At 41.5% G+C, this 19,620-nt stretch overlaps 1 protein-coding gene across 15 annotated transcripts in view; it reads left to right on the top strand.

Annotated features, from left to right (window-relative positions):
• Window positions 1-619: 619 nt before the first annotated feature.
• Window positions 620-19,620, top strand: part of MTMR3 (myotubularin related protein 3) — a 56,634-nt gene continuing 37,633 nt past the window's right edge. For 7 of the 15 annotated variants that reach the window (XM_053369519.1, XM_053369517.1, XM_053369514.1 and 4 more), the window contains exon 1: window positions 621-858. The gene's annotated coding sequence lies outside the window, so the exon portion shown is untranslated. Of the gene's footprint in view, window positions 859-3,439; window positions 3,556-9,882; window positions 9,972-19,620 lie in introns of all 15 variants that reach the window. The other 8 variants (XM_053369521.1, XM_053369515.1, XM_053369513.1 and 5 more) reach the window with 5 other exon arrangements.

Raw genomic sequence — 19,620 nt, 5'->3', positions numbered from 1 at the left:
TGGTATAGTTTCTGTAAAATATGCAGGGTTTTATGATATGTAAAATGAACCATGGAAAGAGAAGGGAACTCATTGATATCTTAAGCATGTAAGAATGAGTACTTTAAATTGCAAAAGAGAAAATTTAATAAACATTATATATATATATATATATATATATATATATATATATATATATATATATATATAATAATAAATTAATAATAATAATACACATATTCTTAAAGGCACTACAAAATTCTTGTTGCTGATTGGTTTTCTTTTGCCGGAATTCGCCTCATAATGAACGCTTCCCTCGGTGTCGCTGCGAAAGAAGGAGCTTTCCTCTCAAGGCGTTGGGCCGCGAGAAGGAAAAAGGAACTTTTTATTTTAATTTCATTTTAGTCCGCGTGGAGAGGCGATAGTGGCCAGCTCCCTTCAGTCCCGAGCCGGGAAGTAAGAGAAGCAACGCCGCCACCACCACCACCTGCCTTGGGAAGAGAAGAAGACGACGAGACGCGCCCCCGACCCGCCTCCCACTGTTTCCCCCTCAGGAGGAGCGTCGAGCCAGGAGGCCGCCCTCTCTCGCTCTCCTTCCCGCCCTCCATCGCTTCCCCCACCGGGCTCCTCCTCCTCCTTCCCCCGCCCGCCCTTCGGTGTGTGGCCCCGGCCGCCATGTTGTTGTGGTTGTGAGGAGGGAGGCGGAGGCGCCGAGCCGCAGAGCCGAGGGGAAGGCGGCGGCAGAAGCAGCAGCGACGACGACGCCGAGGGGAAGCCGAGCGACCACCGCCCTCCGAGCCGCCGCCGCCGCCGCCGCGCCCCGTTGGGGGGTGGGGAGGAGGGACCCCCGCCATGGCCGGCCGCTGCCACCGCCGCTGGGTAAGGAGGAGGAGGAGGAGGAGGAGGAGGAAGAGAGGCGGCCGAGGAAGAGCAGCAGCAGCCCGAATGGGAAGGGAGAAGGACGGCTGAGGAGCGGGGCCGGGGCCTGGCGTCTTATTCCTCAGGCAGCTGCGGCCTGGCGTATTCCGGAGTTGGGCCTTTTTCTCGGGCCGGAGGGGGGCGAGAGAGAGGAGGCACTTTCCACCCTTATGGGGTCTTCGTGTCCCCCCACCCACCCCAAGGCTTCAGGGCCGCCGCTTCTCTGGGATTCCTGTTTATCTTCCCACTGCAACCTTTGTTTGTTTAAAGTCTTGCCCTTGTCAAAGAGAAGAAGAGGCCGTTTTGCGTTCTGTGTCCTCCGTTGTTGTTGTTTGTTGCTGCAGGGTTTTTGCTGTTAGCGTTGCCCTCTGTTATCGCCGGTGTGTCAGGGTTGCCCTCCCTGGGTAATAAGAAGCGTTGGTAAATAATAACGGAGGGCAGGGCTAATAGGGATACTTAATAATGAATGGTGGTGGTAAATAAGTCGCCCTGCTGCTTGGTTTTTTAATATTAGAGTTGTTTAGAGCGCTGCTGCTTCTCATAGTCCTTTTTTTGGGGGGGGGAATAAGTGTGGAGGTAGATGCTGGTGGTGGTCTTTGGACTTCTCAGTCTTACTACATCGTGTTATAGATAATATGTTTTATCCAGTGCTGCTCGGAATAAACCTACTGAGATTAGTGGACCTAAATTAGTCGTGCCAATTTATTTCTATGAGTTTGCTTGGAGTTGGAGTTGACACTGGATACAACCGTGTGTGTGTGTGTGTGTGTGTGTGTGTGTACTATCTCATATGGGGATAACAGCTCTGTAAGGTAGAGGTCAGTGTTATTGTGAATGGGGGTGAGGCAGGTCATGGGACAGAAGAGCTGCTAGCCTAAGCCCGCCTGATGAGTTTGTGGCCAAGGTGAAAACTGAATCTGGACTCTTCTGTCTTGCTTAGGAGCATGAAGCCTGCTCCTGTGCCTCTTTTTATTCTGGAGTAAAGTCCCACTGAATTCAGTAAGGCTTACCCCCATAAATAAGTGGGTAAATTTACTTGAAAGTAAGGCTTCCTGTATTCTGTGGGACGTAGTTTCAAGGAAGCGTACACGGGTCCCAAATTTTGGCCTCTTAACTCTTGCTCAACTGCATGGGACATTTGAGGAACATAAACATACGTGTAAGTAAATGCAAGGTGTACTTGGCTTCCCTTTGGCTGGGTGCACCCATGTTTTAGGCCTGAGACCAATTTGTGTGGCAGAAGATTGAGTTTGTTAACCCCCCCTTTTCCTCCCATATTGTGTGTTTCTCCTTTTCCCTTTTAACCCTAGATCTGATATTTTGGTTTTTTCCCTCACCTTCCTGTATGTTGTCTTCCTGCCCCCAGTTTAATGTTATCATCAGCACACAGTCATCTTTGTTCTCCACAATAATTAATATCCAAAGTAACTCCCAATTTATGCTTCCATCCTTGCCATCACCATGCAGATTAGACCACACTGTACAGAAAATCCACCCATTTGTGTCTCTGTAATCTGCTATGAGTATGATTTGGTGATTGAAGCAGTGCTGTAAATAACCACTTACCAGGTTACCTGTGGCAAGTGTAAATTGCCTCTGGAGACTAGCAAAGGAGCATGACAAAATATTGTGAAGACCACAAATGACTAGACACAAAGATGTGTGCCCTTACTGGGTTTGGGTTAACTTTTGTAGATTTTGATACGCAAGCTAAAGGGATACTGGGGGAGCATTTAATCTCTTTTAAGTGATCTTGGGAATGTCCTCAGGTGAGACCTTTTAACTCTCACACCCCTTATGGTATGCATGTGTGTAATGGATAAGTTTCGTGATATTTCCATTCCTCCTCATACTGCACAACTGTTTGCAAGGTTGCTGGTGCTACCCACTGCACATGGGTATGAGATACGGTCAGTATTGTGTGGGATACCTGCATATGAAAATAATTAAGACCGTTGTGAGGAAGCCTGGGTTAATCACCTTCTTTCCCACCCCTGTATCCTTCACCTTTCCAAAGGACTACAACATCCCTTTATTGGTTCAGAGTTTGTCTCTGTATTCAGATATAGAGGATTATCTTTCTACTCCCCTGATGTATTAAACTAGGTTTTACCTAAAGTGGATAGAGACATAGAACTGAGAACATGAACTTTTCTGTAGAAAGACTGGATTTTACCACTGCAGGGGTGTGACTAGAAAGTCAGAATGATGATTTCAGAATTATTCTTGTGTCATGGAACTCTGTTTTTACCTTTTCTGATGCAAGTTGTGTTGGAGACTATGTTCCATTTGTGGTGTTCTAGATATGGGGTGTGGTGTGCCATGCTGAGTTGGGTAGACACTGTTATGTGATTGCTTGCAGGTTTACAGGAGCTCGACTTGAGTTTGGTTCTGGACTTGAAGCAGTTCTTTCATCTTGAAAGTTGGCAGTGGTTGCTAATTTCAGGTTTTCTTGCATATAATATACTGTTGCTGGAATTTGTTGTTTTTGAAGGCCATTTCATTCTATACTTGTTACTATAAGCTTCACAATCTCTTCCAGATCTGTCTGTCTAGCTGTAAAGGAGGATTTTTTCCAAAATCATTCACCACCAGCACAATCCTAACCATGTCTACTCAGAAGGAAGTTCTATTGCATTCAGTGGGGCTTACTTCCAAGTAAGTGCAGCTAGGATTGCAGCCACAGATGTTTCTATATCTTTGCTTGGGAGCTGAAGGGATGGTGCTGGTGTTACCACAATGGTCTTGAGTGATTCAATTGTACAGTATTTCTAAGGCTGCAGTCTTATGCACACTGACCAGAGTGTTAGCCTAATTCAACAAAGTGACACTTCCAACTAAACAAGCATAGCAGGCTTCAAGTTCAATGGAAATCTGTCAATTAACTAATGGACATCCCTTGGAAATTCAACTTCAGATCTAAGTGACCAGTGCCCTTTAAAAGCTGTATTGTGCTGAGAAAACATGTGGGATAGAGAAGGCCCGGCTTTCCCTCCCTTGTCCAGTGTCCACCATGAGTGGAATGTGTATGTGAGGATGGGGGTTGCTTGCCCTGGGCTGCCAGGAAGGTATTGGATATATCCACTGTGTAGGTGCATACTATTTAAATGTCCAACATTGCTTCCACATTATCTTATCTCTACTACTTATTGTGACATGATGAATGGTCACTGCTGCTTCACTCCTCCTCCATCTGCTGCGTCATTAATCCAGAACTGGAATGTGTTCTATCAGTACTTTACATATGGATACAAGTAGGGGTTTGAATATTTCAGAAGTGTAGGTGAAGTGGAACATCAGAGTGATGAAAAGTACTGAGTGTTGTATGGAAAGATTTCTCAAAGTTTCATGTGACAGAGGGCAGGTAGATATAGGAACATTGCCAGGTTTTGAAGGAGTAATGATACATGGCAACTCCCCTCCCTGTGCCTAATGCCCTCCACTTGTTGTGGACTACAACTCTCATCATTCCCAGTCATTGACCATGCAGGTTGGGACTGATGGGAGTTAGGCTCCCAAAAAACTATCTGGAGGGAACAGTTGGGGAATGTTAATACAGTATGTGGAATTTGAGAACTGCCTGGTGTGGAGTAGGGCACATAGCTTCAGGTGGTTGGGTATTTCTTGGTTAGTAGAAGACTGAAGAATGGAACTGCAGTCTGCTGTGTCATTTTGTGTGGCAGCAAGCAAAGCATCTCCTAATGCATATTGCCATGCTAAGCTGTGTATTGAGACTGTAAACTGCAGAGGTGTTAAGGCAAGGGGGGAAGCCAAGATTAATGCAAAAGAGATACTTAATGTTCAAGGACAACATTGCAGGTGGTTGTTATGCATACGAGAATAAATAATCAAGTAGGAGGAAAGAAGGCACTCCACCTTTGATACTTCAGGTAAATTTTGCAGCTTGTTAAAGAATGATTCCAGCTGCTTTTAAACTGCTTGCACTAGGTGTGCTTAATGGATTTGACTAAAGTTTTAAATCCTCAAAAATTATGTTACTAAGTTTTGGATTTTCCAGAACATGGGAAGTTGCATTATGCAGAGTCTATTTCAGATGGGTTTCAGGGAGGAGTCTTTCTTAGTCCTAGTTGAAGATATTGAGGATTGAACCTGGGATCTTTCACATCCAAAGCATGTGCACTACTACTGAGCTGTGGCCCTGAGTAAATCCCATGAAGATGCTTTGCAGCTCACTGGCTATAAAATAGCAAACACTGTTGTTACAGGGAAGATTTGCCACTTGGCTTTTTGCACCATGTTTAGGGCTTTAGGCAGGTTTTAGCAATATCTGTTGCTTGAGATGGCTAGTAGTAGTGGGTTTGTGCATACCTGAATCAGAACCTTGTTTATGGCACACAAAATTTATTTTCCAGAAAAATATCCTGTAGAAAACAAGAGTCATCTATTTTCACAAAAGTAAAACCAACCAGCCAACCAACCTGTATGCATAACTTGTACAAGCTGGCATGCTGTATGCCATGGGTAGCCAAAGTGGTGCCCTGCAGATGTTTTGGACTACAACTCACATCCCTTATCATTGGATTTGCTGCTGGGAGCTGTAGTCCAAAACATTTGCAGGGTACCATGTTGGCTAGCTCTGTTGTATTTTTTTTAAAATAATTTTTATTAACAGGCCAATCAAATCACATTAATTCCAAATCACATTAGTTCCAAATTATACAGCCAAATTTTTAAAATTTTGTTGGGGATACCCATACTTCGAGCTCCGAAAGGGATCCTAACATCACTCTTGCTGCTGCTTTAATGACACAATTCTGTCCAGATAGTCTCTTTGTTATTTTCCTCATCTTCTTGTTGTTATCATATATTCCTTTCTTTGTGATCTCTGATAATCTTCACAAGCGGGTGGCTAGCTCTGTTGTAAGCCATACAGTGTAGCATATCACCTGGCACCAGAATTCCTCACTGAGGGAGAAGAGGACTGAAAGTGAATAAAAGAATCATGCCATACTTTCATTTAGATCATACAGGACTTTCTTATGGTATCGGCAATGCAGACATTTGTTTAGTTTGTTCCAGTTTACCAATCTTTCCTTCAGTTTATTTGCACAAACTTGAGGCTGTTAGCTTGGATGCCAGAATAACTTGGGGTTGCCAACACACAAGGGAGGGAAAGGGAGCCTTCTCTGCCCAGGCTCCAATGTGCACTTCTTATTTATTCATTTATTTCATTTTTGACTCGCTTCCCAAGAAACATCCTAACATCAAAAACATAAACAATTTCAAATTTAATACAAATTGGGATAAAAATCCCCACTAGAAGTCTTGTTGAAAAAGGAAGATCTGAAAAGACAGTAGTAAGACTGCTCCTTTCTGACATGTAACGGGAGGAAGCTCCAAAGGGTAGGTGCTGCCATACTAAATTCCTGATTTCTACCTTGTATAGAACAGACCCTGTGATGAGATGATCATGGTTTGAGTCAACCAGTTTAGAACCCAGGGTGTGAGCTTCCAGGCAAACCATTGCTTGTAGCTGTGTTTCCTTTAATTTCCAGTACACTAAGCACTTCACAAGTTGATTCCTGTCTCTGGAAGCAGTGGTGTGATTGTGTAACTATGGTTTGTCAGTTCAGATATCATGCCCATCATTCATTAATTATGTGTGATGCCGGAATTGAACCCTATGCTGAACTTTGAAAATAAGTTTCTCCTGTAAGAGAGAATTTTGCTTCTTGTATGGCTAATACAGTATACACATACTGACTAGAGAAGCCTTTCTCAAACTTGAGTCCCCAGATGTTCGACTACAACTCTCATCATTCCTAGCCAGCATGGCCAGTGGTCAGGGATGATGGGAGTTGTAGTTCAAGAACATCTGGGAACCCAAGGTTGAGAAAGGCTAGACTAGAGTGTTGTGTTTCAGGTCAGTTATCATAAGGGGGAAAGAAAGATGAGACTCATTGCTTCATTTGCTTTCCTAGGTGATTTTTGGTCCATAAGCAAATCACATCCTGGGTAGGATATTTTATTAGGGATGTGATGATGTAATCAGATCTCAAGAAGGCCTTTCAAGGAGTGCAGAATCCTAGGCAAACATTATAGCTAAGGTGTTCCTCATAGAGGAGAACATGCTTCTAGCTGATTTGAACACTTTAAAGTATGCGGTTGTGACTTTACACCCAGGAGCACAGCATATAATTCTCACTGTTCTGTAAAGTGCTTGTCTGTGCATTGTGACATCATCTGATTTAAAATGGGGAGAGAGAAGCTGTTATTCCAAATTCCATTTTCAGAGTCTGGGAATAATAGCCTCAACTGGTATTTGCACATGTATTTTCCTGCTTGTACAAGCCAGGCAAGTAGGCTTTGTTTGTCATATCATGTTTTTAAAGACTTGAGATCTCAGGAATCTCCAGTTAGAGTGGGAAACAATTCTGTGTGGAACCCTGGGGAGAGACTGTTACTCTGAGTAGACAGTATTGAATTTGGTGGACTAGTAGTCTGACTTGGTTTAAGGGAAGTGGTTCCTGCCTTCTGTTAACTGCCCTATGCATGGCAAGTGGAAGCTATAGTGTTGACCAGGAGATCATGTCTAATTACCTGGGAGGGGAATGAAAATGCTATAAAAATGTAATGGGTTAAAGTATATTTTCTTTAATCCCAATTCAGTCCTTCACTCTCATTTTTTTTGCATGGTTGTTTGTTTAAAATAAACAATCAAGCAAATTGGGAGGCATGCTAACAATTTAAACATTAGCCAAAACATTACATCCAGAAACAAAAAAAAATTAGTTATATCATAGTCCCATCTGAACTGGGAAGCATGAGCCCTGTCTGAAAAGGCCCTGTTGATTTACCTGCAGCCTAAGGCCTCTGCTGCTGCCAGCTGCCTGCATACCATTCCCTTTTCGCAAGCTTACTCTTGGGGGTAAGGATAGCAACAGAGAGGGCTTGTGGCTTTGAAGACCTCAGACGTGATGCTGAGGGAATGCTTATTACTGCCAGGAAGCATTGGAAATGCAGTTTCTATTATTTTGTAATGTAGTGAGCGCTCTACATTTAACACTGGAAGCATCAGGAACTAAATTCCCCATGTTTCCTTGTGTCAGACTGGGAGGTGTCCCTGCTGTCAGCATCCCCTTCTCATCTCCATGCAAGAGTAAGTGTGAGGAAGGGGCTGGAGGGGCTGCTTTGATGGCACTGAATCTAAACCCCTAGGTCTTTGGCAGGGACTTGGAGTGGGGGAAAATTCTTGCACTTTCCATTCCAAAGTTTCCCATTGCAACTGTGCAAGATCTCTAACTGGCTGAAGGCAAATGCCGTGGTTATCTTAAAAAAGGGAGGGTCCGTGGAATTGTGTGCTTCCTAGAGATAATTAATAAGCTTGGCAAGTAGAACAAAAAAGCAGCTTAAGCTTATAAACAAGCTGAGCAGTTCCTAGCAGTCTACAGTTTTGAAGAGCATTTTTATAAAGAGCAAACGGTGTCACCTTAGTTCAGCTTCCTCTGTTGGTATGGTAAATTGTTTGACTGAGGGTAACACACTAGATTGAAAGCATTCATACATCTATTTGATGACATTCATGAATTATAAATTGGAGAAATATATTTTAGAGCATTAGGTTGGGCTGTTGCAGAACTTCGCTAATAATTCATTGTTGGTGTACAACAAGATTTGGCTGGGATCTGCTTAGTCAATTCTAGTCACTTTTATTAGTCACCTAGATGAAGGGTGTGACATAGGCCTGGCTCTCACTGTGGTGGTAAGCTTGTCTCTGGATGTGGCACTTCAGACAGGTGCGGCTCACGTAATGAAATGCTGCTCCACATATATATATATAATAGATAATATCCTTGCACATTGAAAACTAGGGAGACTGGTTCTAGCCTTAGCCTAGCCTTCTCTCCCATTTCCTAGTTTTCTGTGCAGAGTGGGTATTTTGTATGGAGAAGCATTCCGTCACGTGAGCCCATACCTGTGGTCTAAAACAGAACAGCTCACGTTCAGGTCAACCACCTCAGTAGAAACAAGACCTAAGAAGGACTGATTTAGAATTCAAAGTTTATATTGGCCAGTTAAAGCACTTGCTTGGAAACCAAAGACAAATGCCAAGTTGTTACTGACCTCAAAATAGAGGAATTTATAAACTGGTGGATAATTGGTGGATAGCGGGGGGGGGGAGGCGAATCTACAACACGACAGTGACAACAGAAAATGCAAATTCAGTTTTGAGGTGCAATTACAAATATGGCATACAGATTAAATTGTGTACCTTCCATTGATTAAGCAGTATTCTGTCAATTTTTGTGAAAGATACACAACTAAGTAGAATAGTTGTGAATGCACAACACAGTTTCCTAAAGCTAGTTACCATATTTTTTTTAGAGAGAAGGTTGAAGAGGTGGGTTGAAATCACAAGATAGGGTATTCCAAATGCTTAATAAATGGCTGTTATAATGTATGTCTGCTTGCTTGTGAGTATAGATTACCCTTAGGCAAGCAAGTAGTTATTGGGAGTGAATTTCCCTTCTCCTCCCCTTCCTCCCAGCTAATGTGCCGCAAACAACTTACTTTGTAATGCCTTATCAGGCGAACAGTAAAAATTATGGTGGGCTAGTAATTTTGGGAGTCTTATTTGCAAAGCTTTTATAATTGGAACCCCTTCTTCCTTTGGCTCTAGGATTGTCACTAGTCCCATAATGAAATTTCTAATATGCAAATATCTTGTGTGATTTGTGGGAAGGGGATACTGTACCTATTTCTTGTTTCTGTGCCTGTCTTTGATTTGTAACCCTTTACCAGCTACATTTCATGCTGGAAGTGGAGTACTCTTTTAATTCATCATAATTAAAAAAAAATGGTCTTCCTTGTTTTCTCTAAACATAAACGTCATATGAAGTTATGAACTTTCTCTGGTATAGTCTATTGGTTAAAGTAATATATGTTGTAACTTAATTTTCTTAATTAAACTTAATTTTAACTTAAGTAATTTAATTTTCTGTTATGTTCCTGATAAATTAATAGATAAAAGGAACCAATTACCTTGACTTAAAAAAGAACATTGAGGATGCTGAAGGGATCTAGAAGACATATGAAGAAAGGCTGAAGGAACTGTGAGTTTAGCTCATAAAGGATTTTTCTACCTTTGTGGGGACTTGTTTGCGAGGCTGTTATAATGTTGACTGTTGTCAAATACATATCAAAAAACTACAGAAAAAGCTGTTTAAATTTTGCACTGAAGATTGGCTAAGAAGCAGTGGGTTTAAACTGCAGGAAGCTAGACTGAAAATGGAGGGGGGAGTTTTACAGCAGCAACAGTAAGATGATAATTCATTACTTAAGAGAATGTGGAATTTACAATCATTTAGTAGGTTTAGACAAGATGGTATTGTGTCCCTGTCAGTTATGATTCTACAGATTTACTTTAGTTTTTTAAAAAATTAAACAAATGTACTCTGCTGGAGAACAAATTGGCTGCCTTTAGATATTTACTGTATTTCTGTTTAAATAGGAAGGTTTATGTTGCTGACAGCCAACCTTTTAAGCAAGCATGCTACAGGTACAGCATTCCAGTTTTCATGTAAAACCAAGCCAAGGATGAAAACTACAGAACCAGCTTCTTGGATCTTGCTTGGTCACTACACTCTCACCCGCTGGAGCAAATGAAAAGCCTTGCTTTCATTTGGTACAGTTGGCGTTTACTATAGCTGTGTTATAGGCTGCTAGTAGCTCTAACTTATTATGGCTGCATTCCCCCCCGCCCCTGGTATACAGTCTTACTTGTCAAAAGTCGGCTTTGGTCAACTGCATGCATTTTGTCTTAAAGTTACTGGTCTCTTTCTACTTGTTGATGTTGACATGAGCCTAGGCAGAAAAGAAAAGTGTGGTTCTTCCAAGGGTACTAATAACTGCAACAGTATTCCCTTGTACTTAATCAGTTTTAAGAAGTGCTTTCATTGGTGAGAAATGAGAATTTCATCACCTGTGTGTTTACTGCAGAAATTCCAGAACTTTTAAAAGTCAGCAGTCTTGGAGTTACATTCTGCAGCCTTCTGGAGAACACCTAAGTTGGGAGGGAACCAAAGAATGAAGTATAAAGTATTTTTGGAACAAATGTGAAATTTATCCAGAGCACATTTAAACTCCATAATGAATTCACTGTTCCGTTCTGTAAGGTATACTTGTTCAAAATGGAAATTGGAGTGGTTTTAGTATTTCATTGTCCTGCATATTTCTATTGTATTATTTGTGCAACTGCTTCCAGGTTGCATAAGTAAGACTGATAGGTACAGGTTTGTTTATATTAAATCTGTGAATTGTGAAGTCAGTTTTGATTCATATCAATTTAATGCCACCACAGTAATATACAATTTTGTCCATTCACTAAATAAATTGTTTACAGTTTGTAATACAGTTCTGTTTGCTCAGAATGTCTGGGGCTGTTACCTAGTTGAATCCATTCCTATTAAGTCCTTAACTTGAGCGTGATAAGGGCCAGCCCTTCGGCAATTCTGTTCCTGGAACCGGCACCCACCCAGCCATCATGTGTGGAATCACTGGTTTTCATCCTCTTGCTTGCTTGCAAAAGGATCTCACAATCTTGATCATCTATACCAGCTCCCTTAACTCAAGGTTTTAAAATCTCTTGTCCCAGCTTGGGGCGGGGGGAACATAAACTCCCTTAAAAATTGATATGTTAGTATCTAGGGCTTCAAAATATTGATTCACCATTTCAAAGAGCTAGTACTGAAAAAGCTGGTATGGTTTCTAGGAATTTGAAATATCTTTCTCTTCCTCCATCATGTTCACTCTTGCCCTTAGCATTACCCTTAGCATTGCTGTTGCATTCTTTTTTGAAGAATGGTATGCTGGTTTACAGTCTTTTAAAAAAGTGACTCATGAGGAAAAGGGGGAAAGCTTAGGAGAGATAGGTACATCCTTGATTTCTTCAGTGGACTAGGGGTTTATTAATATAAGAAGTGAAAGGCAGAGTGTCCAGATTGATGGCCATGTCCCCTCCCAACACAGGAAGTCTCATAAAAGACACAAGAAGCAGCAGCAGATCATCTTAATCTATAGGGAGAAATTCCTCTAAGTCTCAGTCCCCAGCACTGCATCTCTCTGCAGGCTGTGCTTGAAGAAGAGTGTTACTATACCTAGGAAACATGTCTCTTAACATGTCTGTAGACTACTACTCCATGTTCAGAGAACAATCTCTTCCATGAATGGTAGGGGAGTGGGGGGTTATCTTAACATGTGATATAGAACCATTTCTTACAGCAGCTCTGCTGGTATTCTGCCAGAAGCTGCTGTTTGTCCGGTGGGGCTGGCTCAGAAGCTAGCACTAGAACACAGGAGAGCGAAGTATACGTAACTTGGATCATTTAGTTAAGATAGTTGCGTTTTCAAGGGATCAGTGGAGACAAGATGAGTTTTTCCAGAAACGAAATTTTATTGAGAAATTCTACAGCAGGGATGTCCAACTTCCAAGAGACTGTGATCTATTCCCACTATAAAAAAAAACTGGAAGTGATCTACCCATTTGATTGAGGATGAACCAAAGTTTTTGAGCTCCCCCCCCCGGGTGATTGCTCAGGATCACAGGATCGACCAGGGGCACCCCACGATCAACCAGTAGATCAGGATCAATGTTTTGGACACCCCTGTTCTGCAGTTTACTATTTAACAGTTAAGACTGATGAGACAAGCAGGATGAGTGAGGGCTGATGTTGCAGTGAGATTGTGTGGTGAATTGCTTCAGATACTGAGGAAAAAGGAAGAGGAAGTTGCAGTGAGAATTCAAAAGCTGGCAGGAGGAGTAGAGATTGAGAGCGGGGGAGAGCTTGCAGTAATACTCTGGGAAACGGGAAGGAGGAATCGGGGTTCAGATGTGCCAGAATGGGCATCAAGCTGAGAGCTCCAATGTCTTCATAAAGCAGCATGCTTGCCAGCAGAACTAAATAAAAATGTACTTCAAAGACTATGGAAAGACACTCAGGAAAGGGAATTCTAAAGACTCACTGAGTTCAGGGTTTGTGAAGAAATTTAGCCTCTGTAAAGACTCACAAAAGGAACAGCTGATCATGGACTGATTTCCAGATTGCTTGATGGAAAAAGTGAAGGATCTGAACCTACAGTGTTGTGTACTGCACTTCTTAGAAAAGCCACTTCCCCTCTTCTCGCCAATTCGTCTTATCTCACACAAACATGAACATCTTGCTGCTGATAAGTAAAGAGTTGATCCATCCCAGAAAAAAGTGATGTGTGTATATGTGGCCTCTCCATCTCCCATGTGATTAGCTTATAGTTTTGCTTCTATAGATCAGTGCCCTGCAATTATCAGTTTGAAGTCTGGTCAATACTAGAGGCAGTAATTTAGGAGGGGATATTCCTGCTGCACTCTGAGAAGCTCTGAGAAGTTACTTTGGGGAAGATGATGCATGGAGAAAATGTTCATAATGCTGGCAATGGGCCCTTATGACTGTTAGGTGCCCGCGATTCCTTAGCCTTGGGAGCTACTATTCATGGATTGAACAGAGAGTGGCTAGATAACAGAGTTACCTAATTACAAAACTGCCAGTTTAAAACTGTTATCTGTCACATCAAAAGAAATAATGATATCCTTTTGTTGAATACAATTATTGAGCTATAACGGCAGACCAAATTTTGTTTCCCAAGAGTCCATGGCAACATTTTACGTTGCATCTATATTACCAGATGCATGAAATCTAGTTGAATTGTTGCCAATCAAGAGACTGTTAACTAGGAAGAGGAAGGCTGTAGTTTTGGATTTTCAATTTATGGTGGAATCAATACATATTGCATGCAAGTTTGTAAGGAAATAGCACATTTGGTGGGAATTCTTCTATCTTCACTGTTGTTAATACTCCTGGTAACAGGAATTTGCTGTGAACAGGGGCATTATATTCTGGTTGGGTGCTCATAATCCAATTATGTTCTTTGTCTGTATGCAGTGAACCTTTCTTCTTTATTAGACAAACTCCCACAGAAAGATAATGTACCTTTTCATTTTGGAAGGATCATGCTGCCCCCTCCCCATGTTTAATTTTCTTTTGTTAAGCAAACATTTATTGAGATCTAATGATTTTCCCACTGCTGACATTCTTGTAGGCTTTGGTTTATGGATTAAAGCTTTGAATATAGATTGCTCTTCTGTACAGGACAGAGCAGTTTGTTTGGTTTTCGTTTTGACTTGGGATCTCAGCTCAGTTCTTTCTTTCTCAAATGTGAATATCATGTGTTTTGAATGTATTATTCTGGTTTATGTAGTTTTGCTTGCAGGGGTCTACAGTTGTTGGTGGACCAAGTAGTGTTTGTTTGTTTTTTACAACACTCCCGCCCTGGGGCATGGTAGTGTGTAGATGTCACTGTTTGACACATACACACCTACACACTGTTTGACACCTAGCATCTTCTAGCAGTGGTACTGAACAACCCTCCCCTTAGCCTTTCCTATGGGAAGGGCTGCTAAAAAAAGAGATTGGCTGCTTGGTCACTAGTACTGGAAGAGATAAAACCTAATGGAGAACACAGATGTTGAGCTTTGCAATAGAAATGTAATAAATCTGAATCTCTCTCCAGTTAATGCAACCCTGTTCCCTAAATGACCGAGATTTTTATCAATTTTGGGGGGGGGGGGATAGCAGCCACTGGACAAGATTCTTTGTCTAATTCAGCCTTCCCCAGCCTGGTCCCTTCCAGATATTTTGAACTACTACTCCCGTCAGCCCCAGCCAGCACAGTCATATGATGCTAAGGCGGATGGGAGCACAGCAGAGCTGGCTGAAGCTGGCAGGAGTTGTAGTCCAAAGCACCTGGAGGGCACTCGGTTGGGGAAGGCTGATTTCAATAATAACCTGGTAGCCACATGTGACAGGGAATTCTGTGCAGGTGATGGCAAAGGAGCAAAAACATCTGGAGGGCATGAGGTTTGTGAAGGCTAATTAAACTTCAGTACAGTAATGGCTAAACTTCTGGAAAGCATGTAAGAAGTTTGAAACGTACCAATCCCCCTCCATCTCCCAGCTTTCATTTTGTCTAAGGGAGAAACATGTACTGCCAACTGAAGAGCCAGTGAGGTATGTAGGTCTGACTATGCCATGGGGGCTCATGTCTCCATCCAAGATTCAGGGCATCTTGAATGAGAAGCATTTTGATAATTTTTGCTCAAGAATCTTGCTGAAGTCACAGAAAGGAACTACTTCCAGTCAGTTCCAGTGCTTATCTTGTTTTTGGGGCTAGCTAATCATTCTTCAGGCAGTCACGTCACATTTTTCTGAAGTGACTGCTGTGGTTACAATAGAGGTAATCTGATAAAATATGAAATAGTCCCGGATCATTCTATATATATTTGTATCAAAGTTGTTTAAGGTTAAAGAGAAGGACAAAGAACAGTAATAAGACAATAAGACGGTTGAAGGGATTTTTCTAAATAGAGATGCTCAGAGCAAAGTTCATAATGTATTGCAAAGGTAATAAAAAAAGAGGTAGCCACTCATTTCTCAAATGCTATTTTGGACAGCTGTGGACTTCACCACTACACAGAGACTACAAATAATGGTTACTTTTTTTTTGGAAAGTAACCTCTGTCCAGAGAAGAATAAACTGACAGTATCCAATCCAATGAAAAGCTCCTAAAACTAGATTTTCTCCTTTATTGTGCTTAGCCCTTGTTTATTTTAGGAAGGCAAATTGAAAAGTCACAGGCGTTTAATGTTCCCCATAAGAGCCTTTGTTGGACCTCCTTTTTAAACCTTTGAATATATAATATTATCACCTTTGCAAAATGGATAACTATCCGTCTTTGTGGACAGAAAGATGAACACTGCATGAAGTCCAGCTCTCCAGAATGAAGATTTCATCTATTCCCAGAAAGCTCCCTTGGTAGTCAAATAAATTGCTACATATTTGTGACTAAAGTTTCACCTGTTGTGTTGATAATTATAGGATAGAGCTGAAACTTCTGCTTTGATTTAGGATCACTTTGGAAATCTCTGGGGAACCGGCCCCATCAACCTCCTGTGTAGGAGGAATTCTGTATCCATCATCTGTGCTTCATTCACAAGGCACAGAGTTGCAAAGCTCTGGTCTTCAACTTGGAGTTGTCTTTCATCACTTGGTGGTGGATATTGTGGCTTGGCCTGCATATACTAAGCCTCAGTCAGTAGTACTACTGGTTTGAGTGTGACTCCATCAGATACATGCATTTTGTTCTATTTGTGCTACATCATTTTTACCTAAAACCAAGGTCTGAAGCAGCTTGGATTGTAAAAAACAAAACAAAACACAAGAATTTCTCAGCCTTTTAAGAAATATCAAAGTGGAATAACAATTCAAGGAGGAAGATTAAAACCATAATTTAGGATTGATAGATTAAGCCCGCAATCAAGAGGCACTGTTCAGCATATGTAGGTCTGTTTTGCATGCAATGTAAAACCATAATTCAGTGCTATGTTCATGAGAAGGATTATCACACCTTGACCTCTCCTCCAGTGACCTTTCCTCCAGTGTGGCTGAGGAGAGGAAATTGAACGGTTTTGCGCCTGCCTTTTAAATTTCCAGGATTCTTCTGAGCTCAGGAGAATTATGGTAAGGATCAAACCATGGTTTATAATCGTGGCTTGTTAACAAGTCATCATTTAAATGAAGCTTGGGGAAATGGACCTGACTACAGGACCAGATCCAGAAGTGGCCAGTCCTCCATAGACAAATGTCACCTGACATCACATGCCATCAAGTGATTCAAACTGCAAGCCATTGCTTGAATTCAGGCTGTGATTGCAAAGGAAGAATTGGAAGTACACTCTTAATAGTTCTCTTGATCCTTCCTTTCCAGCTTGAATTTGATGCTTTTTGAATTTGGTGTTTTTTTCTGCTGCTGTGCATGGCAACAAAAAAAGTTCCGAATTCAAGCAGTGGATGGAAAGGAAGTGTGCTCCTGATTCTTCCTTTTGAATTTGGTGCTGCAACTTCATCTGTTCAGCACCATCACTGGTTCAAATTAACTACTTCCTTGAGTTGGACATAACCCTGGTTTAGAAACAAATACTTCCAATTTCCTTCTTTTGGCTGTGTCAGAGTGAGGAGTGTGAAATCCTGAGACCTGCTGCTTCTCAAAAGACTGGTGCATGTGAAACAGGCCATTTTTGTGTGGCACTGACTCATACTTTGGCCTGGGCCTGTGGCACACTTAGCACTTCTTTTTAAAATCCCTTTTTAGTATGCCTCTTTAAAAATGCAAACTTTGCTTTCAGTGACATGCAGTAAGTTTTCCCACAAGTACTTTCCTTAGCCCATGGCCTGTACAGACTGTAATTGATACAGTTCTGTTGTGTTCTAGCTTTTGTTTATTTCAGGAAGACTGTAAAAATAAAACCTAAATTCTTACAATGCCATTTAATAACTCCTGTGTGTGAAATGCAAGATAATGAAATGTGCAGTAAGAATTATTCCATTATACCCGCAAAGTGGAAACGAGCCATCTCATTCTCGGGCGTGATGTCAGACTTTAATGTCTGCCAAGTAGGAACTTACTCATGCTTCAAAAAAACTGCTGCCCCACTGGAAGTATTTAGTGAAAGCCACATAGGCTGCAGTGATGGAAAGGACAAATCTGCCACAATGGCATTTTATCCTCCATGGGTGAGGAGGAATAGAAATGCTTTGTAGAAGTTCAAACAAAGGAAGGCAGTGAATACTGTGCAAAGAAGGGATGATGAAAGTTTGAAAGCTGGAATATTTGCATGTGTGCAAGTTTGAAAATATGAATGCATGTAGCTTTCTTAATACTGAGTCTGATTATTGGTCCATGTACTCCAGTATTATCTAATATTTTGTTGGAAGCCACCCATAGTGGCTGGGGAAACCCAGCCAGATGGGCGGGGTATGTATGTATAATAATTTTATTTTATTGGAAATCTTTACTTGTTAAATCTGGGACCTTCTATATCAGGGTGGTCCCCCGAGATGATGTTGTGCTCTAACTCCCATCATCCCTGCCTAGCCAGGAATCAGAGTTGATGGGAGTTGTAGCCCAGCAACATCTTGGGGAGGACAGGGGGACACAGGCTTCCCATCCCTTACCTACATTCTAAGCATGTGCTCTACCACTAAGAATCATAACTGAGGCATTCATGGCTATTTTAAAAGCCCATCAGGACAACCGAGGGGGCATGGGAGATTTAATAATAATAATAATAATAATAATAATAATAATAATAATAATATCCTGCCTTTTCCCCTCACAGGGATGCAAGGCGACTTAAGGCTAAACTAGGAGGACTTGTGTTATCAGTGGAAGCTGTCTTAAGAATGTTCTGTTTTTCAGCATGTCATCACATGCATCCCTGTTTGCTTGAGATACCACTTAAGAGCTTGTGACAAACATAGAGCGCAATGCTATGTATATTTTCTGAGAATCTAGTCTTGCAAGGGTTCCTCTCAAGGAAGCATGCACAGGGTTGCAGCTTTTGAAGAGTAGCTTGAATAGTTTGTCGTATTTGTAAGCAAGTGGCGATTAAACTAGTTTCTCACGTGAGAATTAAAAGGCAGGTGTTTTGAGAAATTAACTGAATTGGGGAAACTGAGCTGGGTCTGGCTGCCAATATCCACAGGGTACATGGTTGTAAATATACATCCTGCGAAACTGATTTCAAATAATTGTTAGTGCATGTGTTCATTTTATATACCTTTGTATACAAAGTGTTGTGTAATATTTATTGTGTCAGGCATCATCATGTGGAACAAGCCACTGACATTTCAGTGCTCAGGAAGTGAGCCTAATGGCCTGTTCAGACCGTTTCCTTTTTTTTTCTTCTTTCCCCACCTGGTGGAGTTTTTGCCAGCTCTGTTCTTGTTTTTTCCTCTTGTGGGGAAGAAAAGTTGAAACTTACAAACAAGTGTGTGGGTGAAGAAACGACTGCAGAAGCAACAGCTCTGGGGAATGTCTTGGTCAGTCCTTTTAAATGAAAGTCTTGCTCCATGACCACAACTATCTCCACCCAGCCCATGTCTAGTCTCTCCCTTCCTTGTTTTTAGCAAAATATGTTTTCAGGATTTTGCATCAACCCTTATGAAATGGATATATTGGAAAGGAGAAGGAGGTGCACTCAGGCATTGCTCCATTGTGCCTAGTTACAGCTCTGTGACCTGCTGAATTACTGCCTGTTGTGCAGATTCGAAGGGTTTTAAATAGCAGTCAAGTCAAGACAATCTAACCTTACCTGAAAGAGAGTGCTGTACAAAGTTTGTAATCTTTCCATCATTAGAACAAAGGTTTCAGACTAGCTAAGACAGTAGGTTTTAGTGGACCGTTTTAGTGGCAGGATGGCTCACAGGTGGAAACATAAAAGGAAAGTTGTTGGGATTGGGAATGGATTGTACTGGACAATGTTTCTGTTGTAAATATGATGCCAAAATATTCTGGGGTGTGTGTGTATGAATGAAGCAAATTATCAAACTGGTTTGAGAGGACTTTGCCCTGAAAGGGGTCATATAAGTACAATCAGTAAATGATATCACTGGATTTTGAGTAAGCACTTGAAATCTACCTTTCATTCTGTATTTCAAGCTCAGCTGAGATCACGGCTACCCCCAACTTCCAAAATTATTAATTATCCCTTTATGCAATTGTTCTTGCTTCCTAGAGGTAAAGTGAGCTCCAAACGGGTACAAGCTACTGAAAAATACATTTTAGGGCATAGATATCTTGAAAGCAGTGCTAAGATTAGAAGAATGGATGAA

The sequence above is a fragment of the Podarcis raffonei genome, chromosome 16 (assembly GCF_027172205.1).
Source record: "Podarcis raffonei isolate rPodRaf1 chromosome 16, rPodRaf1.pri, whole genome shotgun sequence".
In the NCBI taxonomy this organism is placed as follows: Eukaryota; Metazoa; Chordata; class Lepidosauria; order Squamata; family Lacertidae; genus Podarcis; species Podarcis raffonei.
The sequence above is the reverse complement of the archived record's forward strand: the minus strand, read 5'-3'. Positions and strand labels throughout refer to the sequence as shown.